This window comes from Squalius cephalus, assembly GCF_949319135.1.
Source record: "Squalius cephalus genome assembly, chromosome: 1".
Lineage (NCBI taxonomy): Eukaryota > Metazoa > Chordata > Actinopteri > Cypriniformes > Leuciscidae > Squalius > Squalius cephalus.
In genome coordinates, this window is record NC_137122.1 from 68,953,508 (window position 1) to 68,977,329 (window position 23,822).

The 23,822-nt window shown below is 41.3% G+C and overlaps 1 protein-coding gene across 2 annotated transcripts in view; it reads right to left on the reverse strand.

The window, feature by feature from the left end:
- The window catches only part of LOC307165356 (uncharacterized protein), a 31,302-nt gene that overhangs the window by 2,201 nt on the left and 5,279 nt on the right, over positions 1 to 23,822 (reverse strand). The gene's annotated exons all lie outside the window — the stretch shown is intronic.

The window sequence follows — 23,822 nt, forward strand, 5'->3', positions numbered from 1 at the left end:
ACAGATGTGGTGTTGATGCCAAACGTTTTACAAACCTTAAGAAACATGTCTTTTGTAAGAAATGTGTCAAATGAATGGTCTGATATGATGCGATAATGTGTTAATGGTGGTGATCCTGTTTGTGTAACCATCAAAAAAGTTTTAGACCTGATGACTGAATGTGGTAGCTTTATTAGAATAGCTGATATATTATGTTTGTGTACATATGTATCGGATCTATGTGTGGACATGTTGACAAGAAACAATCAGACTAATGTATGTGAAATTGTTGAAACACTGGTTGATTACATTCTTGAGAAAATTATTGTGATGTGTATAAAATTTATACACTACATTGATGCTGTATGATACCTTTTGTATCCTTTTAATGTTTAAGAAATAAAACCCGAACCACTTAAACCATCTTTGTTATTCTTTTGTGGAGCCTGAAGTGTCAATATGTCAGAAGAAATGAAAAAGATTTATTACACACCTTCTAACCCTGGTTCTTTAGGGGGTAAAAAACGTTTAAAAGAAGGTGTTTTAAAAGAGACGGGGGTTCGTTTAACCGATAAAGAAGTTTCAGACTGGCTCGCTGGTGAGGATGCGTATACACTACACAGAAGTGCACCACTAAAATATAAAAGGAATCGGGTTTTTGTCTATGGTGTTGATATGCAGTTCCAAGCCGATCTAGTAAATATGTCAGCATATGCCAAGGTAAATGACAACAATCACTTTCTGTTGACATGCATCGATTTGTTTAGTAAGTACGCATGGACGCGTGCATTAAAAAACAAGAGTGGTGCAGAGGTCTCTAAAGCTTTTGAATCCATACTGAAAGAGGGTTGTGTGCCACAGAAATTACAAACTGATAAAGGAAAGGAGTTTTTTAACAAACACTTTCAAAACGTGACAAAAAAGTACAATATTAACCATTTTGCAACAGACACAGAATTAAAGGCTTGTGTTATCGAGCGGTTTAATAGAACCTTAAAAGGAAGAATGTGGAGATATTTAACAGCTATAAACTCCAAACGCTACATCGACATACTTCAAGACATTACACAAGGATACAATGTGAGCTATCACAGAAGCATCAAGATGAGACCGATTAATGTGGGAAAAGAAAACGAATCTGTGGTGCTACATAACTTGTATGGAGATACCAAACCTTACAATGTTAACCCCATATTTAAATACAAGATCGGTGACGTGGTTCGAATTTCTAAAGTCAGAGGCCCGTTTGCAAAAGGGTATGAAGAAAAATACACACAAGAGTACTTTACTGTATCAGCGCGTATTCCACGAGACCCCCCTGTTTACAGATTGAGTGATTATGATGGGGATGTTATCAACGGTGTTTTTTATGCTGAAGAATTGCAAAAAATATTTGTCAGTAAAAACGACATTTAAAGTTGAAAAGATTTTGGATAAGAAGACGAAGGGTCGCAAAACATTAGTACTGGTACAGTGGCTCAGATGGCCTGCAAAATTTGCGTCATGGATCGATCAGAAAGAATTAGTCGACGTACAGGTACCATAAAAACAAAGGACAAGCACAGACTGCCTGTAGTTGTATAAAAAACAGACATGGCAGAGGGTGGTTTTTATGTCACACTACCATGCAATGCTTCACGGTCTGTATACCCTGATAATACAATCTCTAATTATAGAACAAGGATGGCTACACCTATAAATATAAAAGGAGAATGGGAGGTGGGCCTTGTTCAAATCGAATATCCTAGAAGTTGGTACACGTTTAACAGCAAAGATGCCATTTTTTAGATAAACATCGAACCCACCACTGTCGACAACGAAAAAAACACTAACAACATACGCCGTGGTGTAGATGTGAAGAAGACCGAATTATCGAGATTATACGCATACCGATAAAAACAGGTTATTACGACAAGGTCCCATCCGTTGTTAGTGTGATAAATGATTTACTAGCCCCTCATGGATCATTCGGTTACGATGTTGTAAAAAACAAAGTATTTCTGAAAGCAAAACCTAACATTTCAATAACCTTCCATGGAAAACTAGCCATTATTTTAGGGTTGAAACCAGGTGTCCCGATAGGAGATTCTATGCGACAAAAAACAAACCCTGGAAAAACTAATTTTGAAAAGGATGTTGTAACATATGCAATGCATCAGGCAGACATACACGGTGGCTTCTATACTCTTTATATATACACGGATATTATCAGATACCAGTCAGTAGGTGATGCCTTCGTACCACTCCTGGAGTGTGTACAAATAACAGGTGATAACAATAACACAGTCAGTGTTCGATACGACAAACCCCACTACGCATCTGTCAACAAATCGGTCATCACAGATATTGCTATAGAAGTGAAGGACGATCAAAATCACCACATCCCATTTTCTTACGGGAAAGTGTGCATTAAACTACACTTTAGGCCAGTAAAAAATTTTCATTAAAATGGTGTATTTCAACAATCACAATGTTGATCCCATGCGTTATGTGGCCTATTACCAGAATCAAGCGGGAAATGGACTTCCGGGGTATGCAGGAGGCGGAGTTATGTATGGCGCTGGTTTGGGTGGTCTTTTTAGGGGTCTCTTTAGAATGGCTATACCACTACTAAGACGAGGATTTAACCTGTTAAGCTGCAACCCCACTTTTGAAAAATCCCCAGAAATGACATACCCAAACTGAAACAGATACAGTTCATGATCCCTTTGCACTAAAAGCACAAGTATGATCTCATTTGAAAGCTGACACCTGGCAGTTTATTGTAAATGTAGAATTAATTATTGTCATAATGAAAAAAATAGTTATAAATAGCTTCAAAATTTTGTAAAGTTATTAGAAATTTATTTTTATGAAACATTTTCATGAAAATAAAATTGAAGTTGACACTGTAGCAATCTAGAAATGCACTGCAGCTAAAGCCACATGTCTGACCATGTTATATGTACAATATGAAGATGATAAGTCTAAAACTCTGTATTTAGTTAAATGTTTTTCAAGATCATGTCATGACTTTATTTTGATTAGACTCTAAAAATGCTACTGATGTTTAGTCATCTTCTAAGTCATCCATTCAGTCTTATTGTCTCTATTGTTTTGTGGTGCAAACGAGCCCCATTCAGTCTCAGTCTCCCCCTGCACACATTCACACCTCTCCAGCCTGGTAATGGCTCTAAATATGCATTTCTTTTGTCTGCATTATAGTTACTAACGACTGGCTATTCACAGGCTATTCATAGGGTTTCAGTCCCTAAATTCTTTTATCAAAGTTCTCACTGTATCTAACTGTATAAAATGCCCTTCTGGAATAAAGAAACATTTCAGCAAGCATTCCTATCTAGAAACAAAATCATAAAATATAACTTCTAGGTTGCAGGTGCACTTAGGCTAGCTAGCATGTTAGCTTAGCACACCATCAATACACAACAATTTATGAGATTAAAACCATGTTTGTGCTTCAAACTTAATTTATAACGCAAGATGAGTGTTTTAAATAATCTTCTGTGATCTAATTTGGCTTCAGATAAAAAAACAGACAGAAAATATACTATTGTATGGTCTTCTGCACAATGATATTCTATATAGATTAGCATTACATTATAAATATAATCTATTATTATGAAAATACCTGGCATGGCTTGAAAAAGGTAACTCAAATATCATTGCAATCATGTTTATTATCTTCAAAACATCTTTTATCTGCATGTTACAGCGCGATCTCTGTAGCTTTGTGTGTATCAGTGACGTCCTGGAATGTCACATGATCATGGCTCTTCTTCATGTTCCATATATGGACAATTATTGTGCATATAGCGCCCTCGGGCTATTGGTATGAATTGAAAACACAGCATCAGAGTATCCAATCGCTCATAATGATTACATCGACGCATTTGGGTATAAATTCAATAAATATTATTCCTGTCTATAGAAATCTGATGTAAACCTATGAGAATATATCAATATTTCTCCAAATCTGCACATTTTTGAGCTAAAGCCCTGAGGGACGTTGTTTTGTGTATCGCTGTCATGACGACAGCACAGGAGTTTTTTATGAATGAAAGCGGCTGACGCGCATAATTCATATTAAAGGTATCGACTCATTTTTTCATTTCATTACTCCTGACACAAATTAAGAAATAACTGTCGCTATAAGTTTTTCAGAATACAATAGTGGTCAAATACTGAAACTTGAGTCTTATATCTTTTTAATGATGTATAGATTGTCAAGGTATAACATTAAATCTGATAGTAACTTTGAACTAAATATATAAAAAAACGCTTCAGTGCGCCGACGCACTGGTGAGGCTTAACAGGTTAACATAGCCAAGCCACATCTTAAATCAGCAGCGAAAAACATACTAAGTGACGTTGTTAGTAATACGTTATCACGATCTTTTAATAACTATCACGATACTCAAGACGGATCCGGGTTAATGGTGATGGCACGCAAAAGTGTACCTAGGCCGCCGGGTGTGCGGAGGAGTGGCCAGAAGCAGAAGAAAACAAAACAGCCCCCCAAGAAAACATCAGTTGTAAAACGCAAGCGCAAGGAGACAGCTAAGCGCAGTGCTTCAAAAAGATCAAGGAGTTCTGTTAAAACAATATTTTAGATCATGGCGTTACTACACAACATGTCAGAAGAGTGTTTAAAAAACGAACTGGATCTGTTTACTGTACCACTGACTCAAACCGCTATTGAAAAAAACACTTATATAGAAATACCACCATTATCAGCGATATCTGACACATCCCTTCTGGAATTTTTTATTGCGGGGAATGGAGAGGATTACGTGGATCTAAACAACACATTGTTGTTTATGCGTATCAAAATCACTTATGCAGATGGAACGGAAATTAGAGACGGCGATCCCGTAGGGCTCATTAATTATCCGGGAGCCACAATTTTTTCACAAGTGGACGTATCGCTTGGAGATCGACTCATTTCACAGAGTTCTAGCACATATCCATACCGCTGTATGATAGAGTGTCTTACTAATTATGGTAAAGACACCCTTGAAACACTTTTCTCAGCGGGGCTCTTTTACAAAGACAAGGCGGGGCATATGGATGTGTCAGACCCCGCCGGAGAAAATAGCGGTCTGACAAAGAGAGCAGCCTTCACCAATGCTAGTAACGTGGTCGAACTACTTGCACCAGTTCACAGCGACATCTTCTTTCAAGATAAACTTTTACTCAATGGATTGGACCTTAAAATTAGAATGACGAGGGGTAAAGACGAGTTCTGTCTGATGAGGAGCAATGACAGAGCCTACAAACTGAACATCCAGACAGCATCGCTATTTGTGAAAAAAGTGACAGTGTCACCAGCTGTAAGACTGGGTCATGCGCAAGCCCTACTCTCAACCACAGCCAAGTACCCCATCGACAGGGTGTGTTTGAAAAGCTTCTCAATACCAGCCGGATCACGGGTCTGTAATCAAGAGAACTTATTCTTAGGGCATTTACCAAAATCTCTGGTTCTAGCGATGGTTGATAATGATGCATTTGTTGGGGCATATAATAAAAACCCTTTTGCCTTTAAAAACTACGATTTAGAATTTTTAGCTATTTATCTGGATGGTCAACAATACCCCTCGAAGCCTCTGCAGCCTGAATATGAAAATGGTTCTGCAGTGCGGGAGTTTTACCAGTTGGCGCTGGCTTCAGGAAAGCATCTTAAAAACCAGGCTCTGAGTATCGATAGGGAAGATTTTCTGCATGGCTATACACTCTACGCGTTCAATTTTACACCAGACGAGGAGTGCAGCCAGCATGTATCACTTATCAAAAGTGGCAATATCAGACTAGAAGCGCGCTTTAGACAACCACTACCACAGACTGTTAACTTAATTGTTTACGCATTATTTGACAGCATAATTGAAGTGTCAAATCGAAGACAGGTACTTGTTGATTACTATTAAGGCGTTAAAATGAACACCGTACAACTTACGAGTGTCATGGATAAGATTTCGTGCAATACTTATTTTCTTGGAGTACTACCATGTGACTATCTACCGAAAACCCCTTTAAGAACATTACCATCAATGGTTTTAATCAATACAGATCCATCAGGACTCCCAGGCCAACATTGGTTGGCCATCTACATAAATGATGATAGCGTAGGTTGTTTTTTCGATAGTTTTGGTAATAAACCAGATTACCAAGGCTTTCACCCTGTTATCAAAGACTTTTTAAATCACAATTCTAGTAAAGTACTACATTCCACTGTGCAAGTCCAAGATTTTTCATCAGACACATGTGGTCAACACTGTGTGTTCTTTCTCTACCACATGTCAAAGGGGTTTGATTATGATTATGTGTTGAAATTGTATACCAATGATTTAATTAAAAATGATAAAATGGTGTCAACATTTGTGAAAAAACTAAAATATGTTCCATGTAATGACAATGTTTTCAAATGTATTCAGTGTGTGCAATTGGGTGAAATGTACATGTATCATGCTTAATATCTTTAAATAAAGATACTCAAGAACAGATCTTTCTTTAAACTCTTTTTTATTACACATACACACAACATATTCAACAATACATGTAATTCATAACACATAAGTTCTCAAAACAAACAAACAAAAAAAAAACAGAGAGAACACAATAGGCTACACACAAACTGGGAGATTAAAAACTTAACCATCGACTCTGGTCTAGACTGGGTGATTTGAACAAGAGGTCTTCTGGATGTTTTGAATGTATCGGTGTGCTCAGATGCACTTTCCGTTTTTTACTCTTCTTAGGTAAATCGGCTACAGTCGGGGTCGATTTGGTTTAGAATGAGTTAATTGCTTGTCTGACATACTGGTTTGGTACCACAGAGTATGGCAGATTTAAATTAGCAAAAGCCTCCAGAAACTCGTGCCATCCGCCAGGTCTCCGCTCATCAGCAATCTTATGCGGAGCTGTGATGCTTTTAACTAGGTCAAGCATGTGTGAACCGGGGATTGTTCTGCCTTTAAACACAAACTCCCCCGACTCAGTCCACGCTGTAATATATTTAGTTTTAGACATTTTATCTAAAATGTAATGGACATTTTTCACACTCCTCTGTGGAATATTTTTTAAAACCTCATCTGCAAAATCATCCATACCATCGCGGGCTGTAACGCTGTCTGTCGGGTGTGGATCTTCTTTTACAAGGCTGTCAGGCTGTGGAAGACTTAATGTTATTGTGGAAGATTCCCTATCCCCCAGTCTAGCGAGTGTTAAAAACCTCTGTAAAACACTGGTGTACATCTTAGCTTTTTCGTGGTGATCTAGGTCAGACCTTTGCAATATATTTCTTATAGTCGTATCCAAATCGTTCTCCACAACATGCTGTATAGACTCACGGGTGTTAGAGGATTTCAGTTTATCCAACTGGTGTTGCGGGATTAAAAACATCTTCTCAGCGTACTCCATCACCAGCTTATTTAGATGTAATTAAACTGGTTATAAAGGGAATTGCAACGCTTAACAAAGGTAATAGAAATCCACCTTGTTGATTGATTAACCGTCTTTTACGTCTAACGCCAACCTTTTTATCTGCAACAATTTTGATCTCGTTTCTTTTTCTCTTTAGTTTCTGATATTGTTGTGGTGATAGTGGAATATTTCCATGGACTACGTTAAGAGCTACTTCACACAACGTCACAATGAGTTAGTCTGCAGCAGCCTCTAAAATAACGCGTCTTTGTTTAGGTGTGGCTTTTAATAACAATTTTAAAAGAGGCAGGTTTCTTAAAAGTCTTGCAGACATTTTCAAATTCCGTCTAACAATGTCAATGTTTTCTTTTCTGAACGTACACAACTGGATATTGTGACAGAATGTCTGTTCTGAGACGGTACTGCTCTGGTGTTTTTGCTTTAAAGTCAATCAAAAGGTACCCGAAAGGCATGCTGGTCGCATTTTCATAACACTCCATAAACATTTTTGTGTTTCGGTGGTACATTTGGCGTGCTAATACATTAATTTGTGTATTGTCTCTGGGGTTTTTGAACAGCACCAGATAATTGGTGTTCAAACTGATGGTCCTGCTGGATTTACCTTGAGAAAATAAGTTTTGTACAATATACAATGCACTCAGGTTTTTGTGGTGTACATACATCGTGAATAAACGTTGGATTTCAGAATTGTTACTAGCATCATGCATAACATCGTCTAAAACCACAAAATTATTCTTGTCGGGGGGAAACAAACGATCATCATTCAGAGTCTGGGGGATACCTTCAATAAATTTAATATCATACAGTTTCAACAATTCGTTATATAAAGGTTGCCAACAATTATAAATGTATACAATGTTTTCAACATTTTTTGAAATTACACTTTTAGCATTTTCCAACAACATTTTTACAAAAAATGTTTTTTCCTGAGTTAGAAGGACCACTTAATACACATGAAAAAGGGTGTTCCAATCTGAAATCGAATCCAACTGTGTCTACCACCCCTCGATGACCATGAACGTTGTCAGTAGCCATATGGTAATGTAGTTAGGTCAGGTAGCAAAACACGCTTGTTGTACACAACTTGGAATTTTTTCACAACTGACTTGTTGTGTAATGTGAACTGCTTTTTGTTCCTCACTATACTGTCGGCGTGTGCAAGAATATAACTGCTGTCGCCCCGCCCCCTCACATACTGATCAACAAGCCCTATTAATGAGTCTAGCCTGATGGCCTCAGAGTTTACTGCATTCAGTGTGATACCTTTGGCCTTCATACAGACCTTACCCTTGGCAGTACGATACCCTTAACTCTTAGGACCACTTGACGAGAATTCAACAATATGGTCGTCGCCCCCAACTTCATCAGTAAGGTCGCCAAGGTATGGGCCTAGTGGGGGTTCGTATTCATCGTCTTTAGATATGTACACAACGCTATCGGTATCGCAATAAATCAGTCTGTCCCCCAACCGGTCCATAAGATCATAAAGTTCCAACCGTGCGTGGGCTGTTGTAAAAGCCCCTAGAAAAACATTAATGTCACGAGTCTGAGCTCCTTTCCCATCTGCGTAAGACCATTGCACGATCGCTACGGTGTCTGACACAAATGAGAAATGTTTCACGTCATACTCAATGCCAAAAATGTGTCGGGCAAACTGTTCAGGGTCTGTAAGTATTTCAGTTGTCGGGAGCTGTTCGCGCATAGAGAACCTGCCCCACAATGAATTAAGAATAAGCTTCATAATGGATCTGCGTGCGGCATTAAACTCGATCTTGTCCAGATTCAGCTTAATCCCTTCTTTCTCAAAGTAATCTTTAACATAAGATTCTTTGTCGGCGTCAGTCACAACATATTTTGGAAAACCTGAACTTTCCTGTTTGAACTGCAAAAATGTTTTAACATAATCACAAAACAATGTTTCAGATCGTTGGGGAAAATGCCAAACCTCATCGATTTTTGTCACTACATAACCCTTCTCAATTGCTTTTAACAGCTCGATGCTAACCCAACATCCATTAATAGACCTTTCCTCAGCTGTGTGTACACACGGATGTGTCTGGTTTTGTTGTTCAGCACACAACCTACAAAGTGGAAACATTAACTTTCCTCCTGTCCTATAAGGCAATACAGGATGAAGCAGCTTCCGCGGAGGGAGGACCGTAGCCTTGACGAAGCCATAATAATCTTCAAGGTTTTGAAAATCCTTGTATATTATTTCAGGATGGCCAATTGGATAGCATTTTCACGCCTGGCAAAAGGGATATAGCGAAGTAAAATCTACATACCTAATACGCTCGCCCTCCGTGACTTTGTGGTACAGTTTTAACGCGTTAGTTCGGCCGCCGAATAGCACTTCACGTGGTTTCAATCTTTCAGGGTGGTTGTAAGTAGCCATGAAGTCCATCACTGCTGTGTCGGTCTGTTTAGCACGGACCCAATCACACTCCCAAACCACCTCGACCTGAAGACCGTACGCACGCTCCAAAATTTCAAGTTTGTCATCACATTGTCTTTTCAGAATACCATAAGGTACTTTTGATAACGGATTGAGATCATTAGGGTTATAACAACGTTCGCAACCATGAAAAAAACACCCGAGAAATTCTAATGCTTTTTTCACGGTACCGTCGCCATAAAAACCATCCACATAGTATTTTCCAAATGACGCCTCACCACGGTTTAGAGCATGTTGAACATCTATGGACCGTGATGTTCGGATATATTCAAGCCATTCAATTGAAATGTTTGAATATGTCTTGTTCTGGTTGATGTACGCTTTGTTGCGTGTTAGCGCTATTGTGTCTTTAGGGATGAAGTGTGTTTTATACGTAGCCATACATGTGGCTGCCAAAGTAGTGTAATTAAACGGATCAAGGCCTGCACACAGAATGAATTCATCGCGATACTTCATACATACGTCCCTCAGCAGAACGACGTCGTTTTTACCATAAATCGCCAGTTCTTTTTTAAAATCAAACACTTTGTCGGAAATGGTACTGTACCAGTTATCAAACGCCACTCTGTCTTGACTTGACATAGTCGTGTACCCGTAAAATTTCTTGTCAGGGTACGGGCCTATGTAGTTGTCATTTTCAACACGGTTAAAATGATGCGGGAAATATCCCTTCTCAGCATTAGGCAGATTAAATGCCACGGGTGTCTTGGCTAACCGCATGGGTATGAAGGAGTATGAATCAATAAACCGCTGTTTGAATGCAGCGTCATACATTAAGATTAGACGACAGCCTTGCATCATAATTTTAGGGGCAAACCCCTTCTTAGTAAAGTATTCCAAAAGGATGAAATTATCAAACCCCGAAGCGTTATGCGCAATCCACGTGTAATTACGGTAACGAGGCTGTCTGAATTTTTTAACGAGGCGATCCACGCAATCTGGTCCTTCAGCCACGAATTCTTCACCAGCAAACGTAATAGCGCATACGAAATTGGCGATGTGCCTTCCGTTTTCATAACGGGTCTCAAAATCGTAGAAAATGTAACGATCGTTTGGCATCTCCGCCTTAACAGGCTGGATAAAACATCGATGCACACCATCGGTAACCAAACTCTCACCACAGTGCACACAACGATCTGCAGGGCATTTATGGGGTTTGGGTTTAGGGCCGCTGACATGGTAACGTCTATTACATTTCCCGCAATATTTAGTCACATTGCATTGTGCGTATTGCATACCTTGAGGTGGTTTTTTATGCATCTCAAAACAGTAGTCAGACTTACAATAGCGCAGACAGTCATCACAATGTTTTGGCTTTTTGGGTTGTTTATGACATTCTGGGTCATTACAGACATCACAGACATACCGACATCTGTGGTCTCTCCTACAGGTGAATCCTTGGTAGCAAAACTCACACACATATGGTGTCCCAATAAATGCGCGTAGATTTTTAATCATAAAATAATGATTGTCATGCAGGAACAAAAATACTGTTTTAGCATGCGGGTCGTCTGTGTTTGTATACTTCTCCAAAACACCTGTATCAGACCGAAAGAAGACAACTATTTTAACATTGAGCATGCGTTCAAACTGCCTGATGTCATTAAACGCTATCTTGTGTTGATCAGCATATCCAGCTGACTTCTGCAATGAATATGCTACAGACTCTAGCTCAGCATGTGGTTTCTGAGGGTTAAGGAAATGTGCCAGGCAGATTGCAAAACAAAGGTTGTTTGAAACGTTTGTGGGGCAGAACAGATTAAGTCTGTTTTTGGCAATCACCTCATTGTGAGCAAGGTCACGTAACTTACGATAAGCACCGCCACGTTTACTTCTTGCTATCGACACTCTTAAATTCAATCTCTCATCAAACTGCACATCAGAGTTGCTCTGCATTATTTTTTCAAGCTCGTTTATAAATAGATATACACTGTAACCATTGCCACCTGACAAAAGTGTACTAACATCTGATGTCACACTCGGACCCCTCAAGGTGATGCTGATTAAACTACCATCTCCGCCTAACAGTCTGGAAAACGCCACTATTTCAGAAAGTGTATCATGTAAAAACATAGTGTAGGCTGCTAAATCTGTAGAAGATATCTCCCGCAGATTTATAAGCCGGTGGATTTCCAGACCATTGAACCGAGTTCGTGGCAGTACAGTGTACCCACTCACATCACCACCCTCTCTTACAAGTAATTCTATATCATCATGTGTGAGACCCATGTTGGGTGCATCAGGATTGAGTGTGGGTTGTGACTGCGTACACACCCCTTCTCCTGACTGTTGGGTAGTTACAATATGTTCAAAATCACAAATTGGTTCTGGAGTAGGTTCAGACAACTCGCCTGTATGTTGGGTATTCACTAAGTGTTCAAAATCAGAATTTAGTTCTGGATCTTCATCTGACATCTCCCCTCTATGTGGTGTATTCACAAAATGTTCAAAATCAGAATTTGGTTCTGGATCTTCATCTGACATTGTGCTCATGATGTTTAATAATTCTAGCAATGTATCTGTTGTAGACCTAGGCCTATTAATTTCATCCATTGCCTGTATTAAATAGCGCAATGTTTCTGTGGTATTGCATTGATCAAGGGGCACCACACTGCCATCATCTCGTCTAAACCTCGCTACCCGATCCTGATCAAAATCATCTGACTCCCGCCAACGTTTGGCCATTTTAAAACAATTTTTTTTGTTTTGTTTTTATTTAAACACACGTAGGTTATACACATGAAATAACTACGGAAAATAAAACCAGTGAAAAAAGAAAACCAACTAATCAACAACTATACAATCATAGCGATAACACACACAGCTTGGGATAAAAGAAAAAAAGAAAAAAAAAGAAAAAACAAAAACATTGTATAAAAGAAAAAGTATAACACACCCAGCAAAAAAGAACAAGAAAAAGACAACTCACCAGTGATTCTTTTTTGCCATGAACACGACCTTCTTTAACAATTCCACCGACAAACATTGATCTACGGCCGCTTTTTGGACAGATCCACTATGCAGCCGTTGTGCAGCTATGACTTGCTTGAGCGAAATACCATGCTGTTGTTGTGTTGCTATGAGTTGCTTAATCCAAATACCATGCTGTTGTAGCACTGTAGCTGTAGAATGTGCGTGAGCATCAATCTTTTTCTCAATTGCATGTATCGCTCTGATTATTTGTTGAGTGTCTATATTGGGCTGTGATTCCTGTCTGAAAGCATCCTGATTTGAAGGAAGCTGTTCAGGGTCAGATTCTTCCACAGCCACCACACGTTTGCTGGATGGAACAGGTCGCTGTGTTTCGGGTTCGGGTGTAAACACACAGTCATCCCACGATTCTATCAGACCATCACTCCAGCTCTGAACATCATTTATATCGGGAACCGCATTGTCATCCACGACCACATCTGTTGAGAAAAGAGATGGGAGAAAAATAGAATAATTTAGAATAATTTATGCATTAAAAGATGAAATTATTACTTTTTTTTTTTTCAGCATGCCTATTTATAAAGGTATTTGAGAAGAGACACTTTTACACAGCGTTCTCCACTACAGCCTGTTAAAAAGATAGGCTAAAAGCATGCTCTAAGAGATATGCAATTTTACGTTTTAAACAACATGCATGTCAACAACAGTTTTAAACTATCGCAATAGACCTACGCGTGCGTGCACGCACGCACACACACACGCGCACACACACACACACACACGGGCTCTCTCTCTATTACATCCAAATAAAAACATTATCATACTCTACTACATTATATGCATCTGATTTAGTATAAACAGAAATCAATCCATCAGTTTTGTTTGTTCACATACTTTTAGCAGCTGATCGTCTTGGCTTCTTCCGGGCTGATGTCTGTGGTTTGAAAGCAACTGGTACTTTTGTTTTTGGGGCGATGTCCACAACAGCTCTACGTTTGAGTCTGTTTTTCGGCTTTGCCTCTATTCCTCGCGAACTAGTCTTCTTTGTATCATTAGTGGACTCAGACGCATCAATACGGTTCACAACATTTGATAAGCCTTCTGGAAATACACATAAGGAGGTTTTAAACTAAAATCATCATGCCATAATGCAAATATTATACTGATCGATAATGTCGAAATACAAACACTCACGGATTGGGGGTATGTTCACGTTGTCTCGGGGATCTGCATGTACTAATGCTGTGACAGTGCACTGTTTCGGGAGGGCTGGTAAAAAAAAAAAGATATATATAGAGAGAGAGTGAGATACAAAGAAGATACGATATTTTTTCCTACGGCCAATACAGTATATGAGGCATATGTGTTTCTCACACACACACACACAGCATACGGTTCAGTTTTAGGAAGCAGAATACACCGCACTTACGCAAGAGGACGTCAGCGCTCTCTCGCGATGGGGCCTGCACAGTGCTAGATCTCCGATTCGGAGCTCCTCCTGTTTTATATATGTATATATATATAAAAAAAACGTTTATGCATCACACGCACACACATACACACACACACACACACACACATACACATACACACAAACAATATCAACATTTAAACATAAAACGTAATTATTACGTACCACTCGCTTGATTCAGGAAATTAATCTCCTCAACGATATCGAAAAGACTCATATCAGTCACACCACCTGTGTTGTCCTCACTGCAGTGTAGCAACTGTAGCAACTGTAGCTATACAACCAGCTAACTCTGATGCAAAATGACGACAAGTCGTAGTGAGCGATTTCTTGCTGTTTACTGTGGCTTCAACATCATCTTACATGACAGAGTGAAAACTGTAACAAAGAAATAAAGTTCGACTGTTTTAACATAAATCTTGTCTAATGAAATATACCTGTATATACATGTAAATAAATATTGTAACTATGTGTAGTCTTTTCTTTTTAAACAGTATTGTAACATTAACTTATTAACATAAAAATGAATTTTGTACTTACGACATTGCCTCTAGTGCTAACAACAAATGGATTACATGTGCTCACATTCTTTCAGCTTCCTTACTTCTGTACAGGAAATAATCTCTAACCCCAAACTCCAGGTCTACATCATATCAAAATAAAAGTCTCTATCAAATTAAAGGAGAACTTGGTAACTTTTTTAACTTAATAAAACTGTCTAGAAATCATTTGGATGGTTAAACAACCTGTTCTGGTGATATTGGTGACTTTCCCCGCTCCCCCCAGCGTTCCCAGGCGGAAAAAAAAACCTTGCAACTTGGGGACTACCGTCCCGGAAAGATAGAAATTGGAAGTCTCGTGAGAAGCGAGAACGAGAACGAGCGCGAAACACGAATTGCTTTACGGCAATTCGACATAAACACACACGCATGTATGATGTATTACCAGATTACCCACCTCGGTAGACATAGCTCCACACGATACAGTAGGCTTGCTCCGATCAAAACAAACGCACATGAGCAGCTGTAGAGAGGGGGAGGAGGCCGCCGCAAGTGAGTTTTTTACGACCGTGTTGTGAAATATACGCCCCCCCACAGCTGTAGGGGGAGCTCGTGGGGAAAACATGCGACAACAAAAGGGAAAATCAGCGAAGAAGTGACTAGAGTTTGCTAGAGTTGCCGAGTTCTCCTTTAAAAGTCCCTAACATTTTGCCTTAATGGCAACACACTCCCCGCCTGACATCTGTGAGGTCACTAAACAAACAAGTTATGTATTAACTAAACAGATGAACATCACTCTCTACTCAGAAGCAAAACAAGTTCTGTCACTGGTCTAAGGTACTTTTTTGAATGTCCTTGATCTGTGGTCTTCAATTCCACCTTACGGACTTTCCCGTCTTTTCCAGGAATAGCCTTTGTGACTATCGCCATAGGCCAGCTGTTGCGGACAACTTGGTTGTCCTTGAGGAGGACGACAACTCCTTCTTGCAGATTTTGGTGAGATTTGGTCCATTTCTTCCGGCCTTGTAAGGTTGACAAGTACACTTGTCTCCAACGGCGCCAGAACATGTTGGACAAGGCTTGTACTTGTCTCCACTGCTTGGTTAGGAGGTCTCTGTCCGTAAAGTCTCCTGGAGGAGGTGGGGTGCCGACTTTCTGAGTTAACAGCATAGATGGTGTGAGAATGAATGGATCCTCTGGATCATTTGAAACTGGAACCAGAGGCCTCGCATTCATAATGGCTGCCACCTCCGCCATTAGTGTGCACAAGACTTCATGAGTCAGGCGAGTGCCATGTTCAAGAAGCATTGACTCCAGGATCCTTCGAGCCACTCCAATGAGGCGTTCCCATGAACCACCCATGTGCGAAGCATGAGGTGGGTTAAACACCCAGGAGCATCCTTGTTGGTGTAGGTACCTCTGCACAGTGGTGTCTGGTTGTTCTGCGCTCATCCCGAGTTCTCTGCAGGCCCCAATGAAATTCGTGCCACAATCTGACCTCAGTTGTTTGGCTGGTCCTCTTATGGCAAAGAAACGCCTTAAGGCATTGACACAGCTTGAAGTGTCCATTGAGGCAATCACCTCAATGTGAACCGCCCTGGAGCTCATACAACAGAATAATATGGCCCACCATTTGCTCTCAGGCTGAACTCCTCTTGTACGTCTGGTAGTGATGTGCCATGGTCCGAAGACATCTAGCCCTACATACGTGAAGGAAGGGCAGGCCTTGAGACGCTCAGGTGGCAAATCCGCCATTAGTTGCTCCTGCATCCGACCTCTGAGTCTACGACAGGTCACGCATTTGTGAAGAGTTGAGTTAATGAGCCTTTTACCTCCCAAGATCCAGAGTCCTGCAGCTCTCACAGCGCCTTCTGTTAAATGGCGGCCCTGATGTTTTACTTGGGTATGATGGTGTCTGATGAACAGTAAGGAAACATGGTTGTCTTTTGGGAGAATTACAGGGTTCTTTTGCTCAATCTCTACGTCTGCGTTTTTCAGACGGCCACCAATGCAGATGAGGTAATTCTGCAAGATAGGGTTGAGACGACGTAGACAGCTATTTAAAGGAATTGGCTTGTCTCTTTCTAGAGCTTCAAATTCCTTTCCAAATGCTTTCCTCTGAATGGCTCTAATGATGACTTCTCTGGCTTGGGAAAGCTCATCCGGAGAGCGAGGCAGCTCACATGTATGCCATCCCCTACACTTGTCCATGATGTTAGAGGACTTGAAAGATCTTGCAATGTGAATTAAGAGTGCCACAGCTCGCTGGAGTGTGTCAAAGGTGGAGAACCTCTCAAAACGCTCTATGCTGAGACCTTTCTCGTGTAGCTGGGTGCCATAACTCTTCACATCTGGACGAATCTCTGCATCCAGTTCTGGTGAGACTAAGCTGAATGACTGAATAGGCTCTGGTTGAATGGAAGGCTTACGCAAAAAGGTAGGTCCGCTGAACCACATTGTTTGTGTGAGACGTGATGCTGGAACAGACCTTGACGCAATATCAGCCGGATTGTCCTCTGTGCGTACGTAGTGCCACTGTTCAGGATTTGTGGTCTGGCGAATACGCTGGACTCGATTGTGGACATATACATAAAACCGTCTGGATTGGTTATGAATGTATCCAAGGACCACTCTGCTATCCGTGTAGAATTTGATGGAATCTAACTTCAAGTCCAGTTCTTCCTGAATCAGTTCGGCCATTTCCACAGCCAAAACCGCAGCACACAGCTCAAGTCTCGGTATGGTTGGCTCTGATTGAGGAGCAAGTTTAGACTTCCCCATGAGAAATCCAATGTCAACAATGCCTTCTTGGATGGTCTTCAAATAGGCTACAGCCCCAATGGCCATTGTAGAAGCATCACAGAACACACAGAGTTCCACTCGTTTGGTCTTGGTTAGAGAGATGCTTGTGTACATCCTTGGTATATGGAAGTGTTTCAACTCTTGAAGCGAGTTTCGCCAAGCCTCCCACTTGCCTAATTTATCTTCAGGTAATGGAGTGTCCTACTCTGAAGCCTCAGAATTCTGCTCTCTGAGAAGGGCTCTTCCTTGGATTACGACCGGAGCCAAAAAACCCAAGGGATCAAAAACACTGTTCACCAGGGAGAGAACTCCACGGCGGGTAAACGGTTTTACGTCAGTTGACACAGAGAAGGTGAATGTGTCCCTAGCTACCTCCCACAGGAGGCCTAAGCTGCGTTGGATGGGTGACTCCTTCCCACAGAGGTCTACCTCTTTTCCAGCTGCCACACAGTCCTCACTCGGAAAGGCTGCCAAGACAGCCGGACTGTTCGATGCAAACTTGTGGAGCCTAAGGTTGGACTCAGCCAATGAAGCCTGAGTCCTACGCAGCAAGTCAATGGCTTCAGCATCAGTAGGGACAGAACAAAGACCGTCATCAACATAAAAGTGGCGCTCGACAAAGTTGACGGTGTCTTGTCCATATCTTTGCGCACCCTTTCTGACAGCTCTTCTAAGCCCATAAATTGCCACTGCTGGAGACGGGCTGTTCCCAAACACATGGACCTTCATCCTGTAGTCTACGACTTCACTTGCCACATCATTGTTCTTGAACCATAAGAATCTCAAATAGTTCCTATGTTTTTCTTCAACGAGGAAGCAGTAAAACATCTGCTGTATGTCTGCCATAACAGCCACCTTTTCCTTTCGGAACCGCATGAGTACTCCCAAAAGGGAGTTGTTAAGATCAGGGCCAGTCAATAGCACATTATTTAAGGAGATTCCGGAGTGTTGGGCGCCTGATTTGACCTGGTTTTTGTGGGTGAAACACTGCAAAGCTTGGTAAGTACCAACACTCTTCATCTTCCCTTAGTTCTGGTGCCACCTCAGCATGATCATTTTCCAGCAGTTTGCCCATGAATGCCACATATTGCTGTTCCATCTCCGGCTTTCTCCTCAAGTTGCGTTGAAGTGATTCAAAACGTTTGAGTGCTTGGCTGCGGTTGTTAGGCAAACGTTCTCTAGGCTGTCTGAACGGTAGTGGAGCGATCCAACTGTGTGAATCATTTCTGTAGACTTCTTTGTCCATTATGTTCAAGAAAGTCTCATCCTCCATTGATGGTGCCAGCTTGTTGTCTTGTTCGGTGCGATCGAATACATTTTTACCCAGCCTGTCTTCTTTAGCCCTGCTGGGACCTAAGACACTCTTCCTGGGCTCTTTGCCATGAAGCTTATCCCTGACATGCATAACACTTGTGCACGGTTGGAGGAGCGAGGGCCGTTGACAATCAAGCACTGTTGTCCTGTAAATGCTGACATTTGGCTTGTGCGCATTCCCTAGGCAGACCTCTCCAACCACCACCCAACCTAGGTCAAGACGTTGAGCAAAGGGGGCGTTGGGAGGGCCATTTACTTGTTCCCTTACCTTGTGCACTCTAATTATATCTCTACCAAGCAGCAGGAGGATCTCCGCAGTAGGGTCGAACTCGGGAATGTGTTCTGCTACCTTGACGAGGTGAGGTTGATGAAGAGCGGCGTTCGGCGTGGGAATTTCAGCCCGGTTGTCAGGTAAGTTGTTACATTCAATAAGTGGGGGAAGAGGGATTGTCACTTTCCCATCAAGTGCTTTGACCATAAAATCTTCAGCCCTTCTGCCAAATGTTTCCTCTGTGCCGGAGCACGTTCTCAGTATGTAAGGATATGGCTTACTCTGAATGTTGAAAAGGTCAAAGAAACTGGACCTCGCCAACGACCGATTGCTTTGGTCATCTAAAACGATATATGCCTTGATAGCTTTATCTGGACAGCCCTTGTGATACACCTTTGCTAGGCATATCTTGGAACATGACCTCCCAACTTGTCCTGCACCACATACTTCAGTGCAGCTTGAGCTGACGACTTCCCTGCTGTCGTTACCCTCTTCTCCCTCCCCGCCATTCTGTGGCGAGGTAACAGGAGCAGTGATCTTTGGTGGAGGGCCCGGATGCATAGCTGAGACATGCTTGGTGCTGTCACACTCAGAACATTTCACTACTGCAGTGCAGTCCTTCGCCACATGACTATTTGAGCCACAGCATTTAAAGCAGAATCCTCTCTCCTTCAGAAAGGCTTTCCTGTCTTGAAGATCTTTGGCTCTAAAGGCTTTGCACTTCTTCAGTGGATGTGGCTTTGCATGTATTGGGCAGCTCTTATTTGGATCACTGGAAGTGCTCGACTCTGCTGAGGAGACATTGGTCTTATGAACTGCAATGGGGTTCTTGGTGCTTTTAAATTGGGGACTTTCAGCCTTTACAGCAGATCCGCTAGCATTTAAAAGGGCAAAACTGGGATCATTCCTTTTCTTTGCCTCATAGCACATGAATCTGGTAAAGAATTCAAATGGTGGAAACCGTCCTCCATTTTCTTCTTTATACTTTGAACCCGCAGAAATCCATTTTTCCTGAAGTCCATAAGGCAGCTTGGTTACTATAGGTTCAATGCCTCGTGCAGTATCCAGGTAGGACAAACCTGGAAAGTAGCCGTCTTCCTTAGCACACTGCACTTCCATCAGCAGATCTGCTAACTCTCTTAGCTTCAGATTTTCTTTCGCCAAAATCTTGGGGAACTTGTCAAGTCGAGTGAAGAGGGCCTTTTCAACTACCTCTGGTGCTGCGTAACATTCCTGAAGACGTTCCCAGGCTTTTCTGAGTGCTATGTCTGGACTTGCTACGTGCACTGAACGCAGGCGTTTCACTTGGTTGCTGGATTCTTTGCCAAGCCATCGAGTCATTAAGTCTAGCTCCTCAGTAGCAGTGAGACCCAGCCCTTGTGTAGCATTTTTATATGAAGACTGCCAAGCACGATAATTTTCTGGTTTATCATCAAACTCATACAAGCTTGCACTCACCAGGTCACGTCGCGCTAAATATTGCGCAAGATGTTCAGTTGCAGACACGCTCTGGTCAGTTTTTAGCTGGGGGTAATAGCACGGAGCAGAAATATTCAAGTCAGTATGAAAATTCTTTGAATCGACTTGAGCGTCCTCTCTGTCATATAAAGTCTGACCATATGACAGTTTGGCTGCCGGTGGAACATAAGCATCGTCTAGACCATCCTCTGATAAATTCCCATTTCCTATGTTATTAGCCTGTCGTGGCTCATGTGAAGAAACAGGAACCTGCTGGTATGAAGAGAAGGGATTGTTCGGACTGAAAATGAGAGTGCCATCTGTAGCAGGCTGAAAAGCCTGAGAGCAAGCGTTCGTAGATTCTCGCTTTGGGGAGCTAGTTGGGCCAAAATGAGTTTGGACGTATTCGCTCGTCCGCTCCATTTTATCTTCTCCTGACGAGCCTATTTCATCCAACAGAATACACTTCGCAATTGAGTCAGCCGATTCCCAAACGGCTGCTTCAGCTTCAGCAGCCGCTGCTTCACGACACATGGCAAGTGTTTCAAGCTCAGTCTCTCTTTTTACCTTCTCCAACTGTGATTCAGCTTCTTTAGCTGCCTTTTCTATTTTAGCTTTAGCCTCTTTTTCTGCATATTCAGCACGTAGTTTATCAGCTGCTGCTTTAGCCCGTGCACGGATTACTGCACTCCTTGATGACGCAGATGAGTGAGAACTTCCACTTGCTACGGAAGACTTAGCACGTTTTCCTTCCATCTTGTAGTTTGAGGACGAGACAGAGACGCTGATGCGAGCTGCTTGTGTGAATACTGTTGAAATAAACCCCAATTTTTATACAGATACCTACGCATGGTCAAAAGTGTTAAATGTAGGCTGTTCCCTTACAACGCCATTTACATACACACCTAGCACCACAGATAATGTCGCAAACACATCCCGCGTCCTGTCCAGACAAACACCTTTTCCCCATCAGACTGGAAGGAGCCAGATACCAATCAACAAATGGCTAGACAGTTTGGCACTGTAAATCAGAGACACATCTGTTTGATCTGTTTTTGTCTTTTAAAATATCCCCTCACCAGACATCACCGTGGGTGAACGTGTGACAATGCTGTCACATGTCAATCAGGACGCAAATCTCACCAAGCTTGGCACTGTAAATCAGAGACCCTGTTTTTTGACACATGGATTCCCTGTCAATCATGAGTGACAAGGGGTCATAAATCAATCAAATATTAACCCAAAAGTGACACATGGTATATGTTAATACTACTATCATAAATATTGGAAATATATTTTCATTCCGTCTAGTCTCGAGCCTGAATTTTCAGACAGTTCTGTCTAATACAACACTTGCAGATTAAGAAATGGTCCGTAAAAAGATGCTGTATGTAGAGAAGTAGCCAGTAAAATAAGCACTTCCTCCACTTTGGATTTGCCATGCTGCTGTTACAAAACTCCATCAGCACAGATCACTGAGATATAGACACTTTCTACTTTTCACCAAATTTGACCTCCACATGAAATTTAAAGGGTTAGTTCACCCAAAAATGAAACTTCTGTCATTAATTACTCTCCCTAATGTCGTTCCAAACCTGTTAGACCTTAGTTTATCTGTGAAACACAAATGAAGATATATTTGACGAAATACGAGAGGATTCTGTCCTTCCATAGGCAGCAACATCATTACAACTTTCAAGGCCCAAAAAGGAAGTAAAGACATTGTTAAATAGTCCATGTGAATACAGTGGTTCAACCTTAAAGTTATGAAGCGATGAGAAAACCTTTTGTGCACAACCTTCTTCTCTTCCACATCCTTTTCCTACGCTATTCACGTAGTGTAAACAGTGCAGCGCTTCCTGATCCTACATCAGAACGCTCCTGTGTCAGCATCACACGCATGTGTTGTAGAGCTCACATGACCAGCGTCGGCCAATGGTGAGCCGGTGTTCTGACGTAGAACCCGGAAGCGCTGCACTGTTTACACTATGTCAACAGAGTAGGAGAATGACGTGGAAGAGAAAAAATCGTTGAATTAAGTCGTTATTTTTGTTTGGTTTGTGCGCACAAAAAGTATTCGCTTAAAGGAGAACTCCGGTCAATTTTAACATTGAGCTCATTTTTTTGTAAATTTGGAGTGCTATCAATACAGAGAACAAAGACAAAAATCGGTGTTGCCTACACCGTGTTATCCTCTTTTTAAAATTTGCACCCTGTTGACTTCAATGGGGCAAGTTTTAAACCTGCTTTTAGCCTCTTAACATCCTTGATGTGTCATTACAAGTGCACAGGTCATGTGAGTGATTCCTTCAGAGTGATCACGGGTGAATCTGACTGCAGTAGATGTGAAAGATATGGATAAAAATGATGTTATTTAAGCCAGCGCACATACCTGTATTTACATCCTGTTTTCGGTCGAAGTCCATAGTAATCGATTGTTGAGTTCACACGCATAGGTTTAGTTACCTATGATCACGCGCGTGAACTCGACAATTGATTACTATGGACTTCGACCGAAAACAGGATGTAAATACAGGTATGTGCGCTGGCTTAAATAACATCATTTTTATCCATATCTTTCACATCTACTGCAGTCAGACTCACCCGTGATCACTCTGAAGGAATCACTCACATGACCTGTGCACTTGTAATGACACATCAAGGATGTTAAGAGGCTAAAAGCAGGTTTAAAACTTGCCCCATTGAAGTCAACAGGGTGCAAATTTTAAAAAGAGGATAACACGGTGTAGGCAACACCGATTTTTGTCGTTGCTCTCTGTATTGACAGCACTCCAAATTTACAAAAAAATGAGCTCAATGTTAAAATTGACTGGAGTTCTCCTTTAATAACATTAAGGTTGAACAACTGTAGTCACATGGACTATTTTAATGATGTCTTTACTAACTTTCTGGGCCTTGAAAGTTGCAATGACGTTGTTGCATATGGATGGATCAGAATCCTCTTAGATTTCGTCAAAAATAACTTCATTTGTGTTTCGAAGATGAACAAATGTCTTACGGGTTTGGAACGACATTAGGGCGAGTAATTAATGACAGAATTCTCATTTTTGGGTGAACTAACCCTTTAAGGGAACTCTGTTGTCAATATAAATGGGTCTCTGTGTAGATTCCAATTGAAATGACTTAATTCTGACTGAACTTTCACAAAAAATGGAAAGTGTGACACATTTCATAAGACATTTG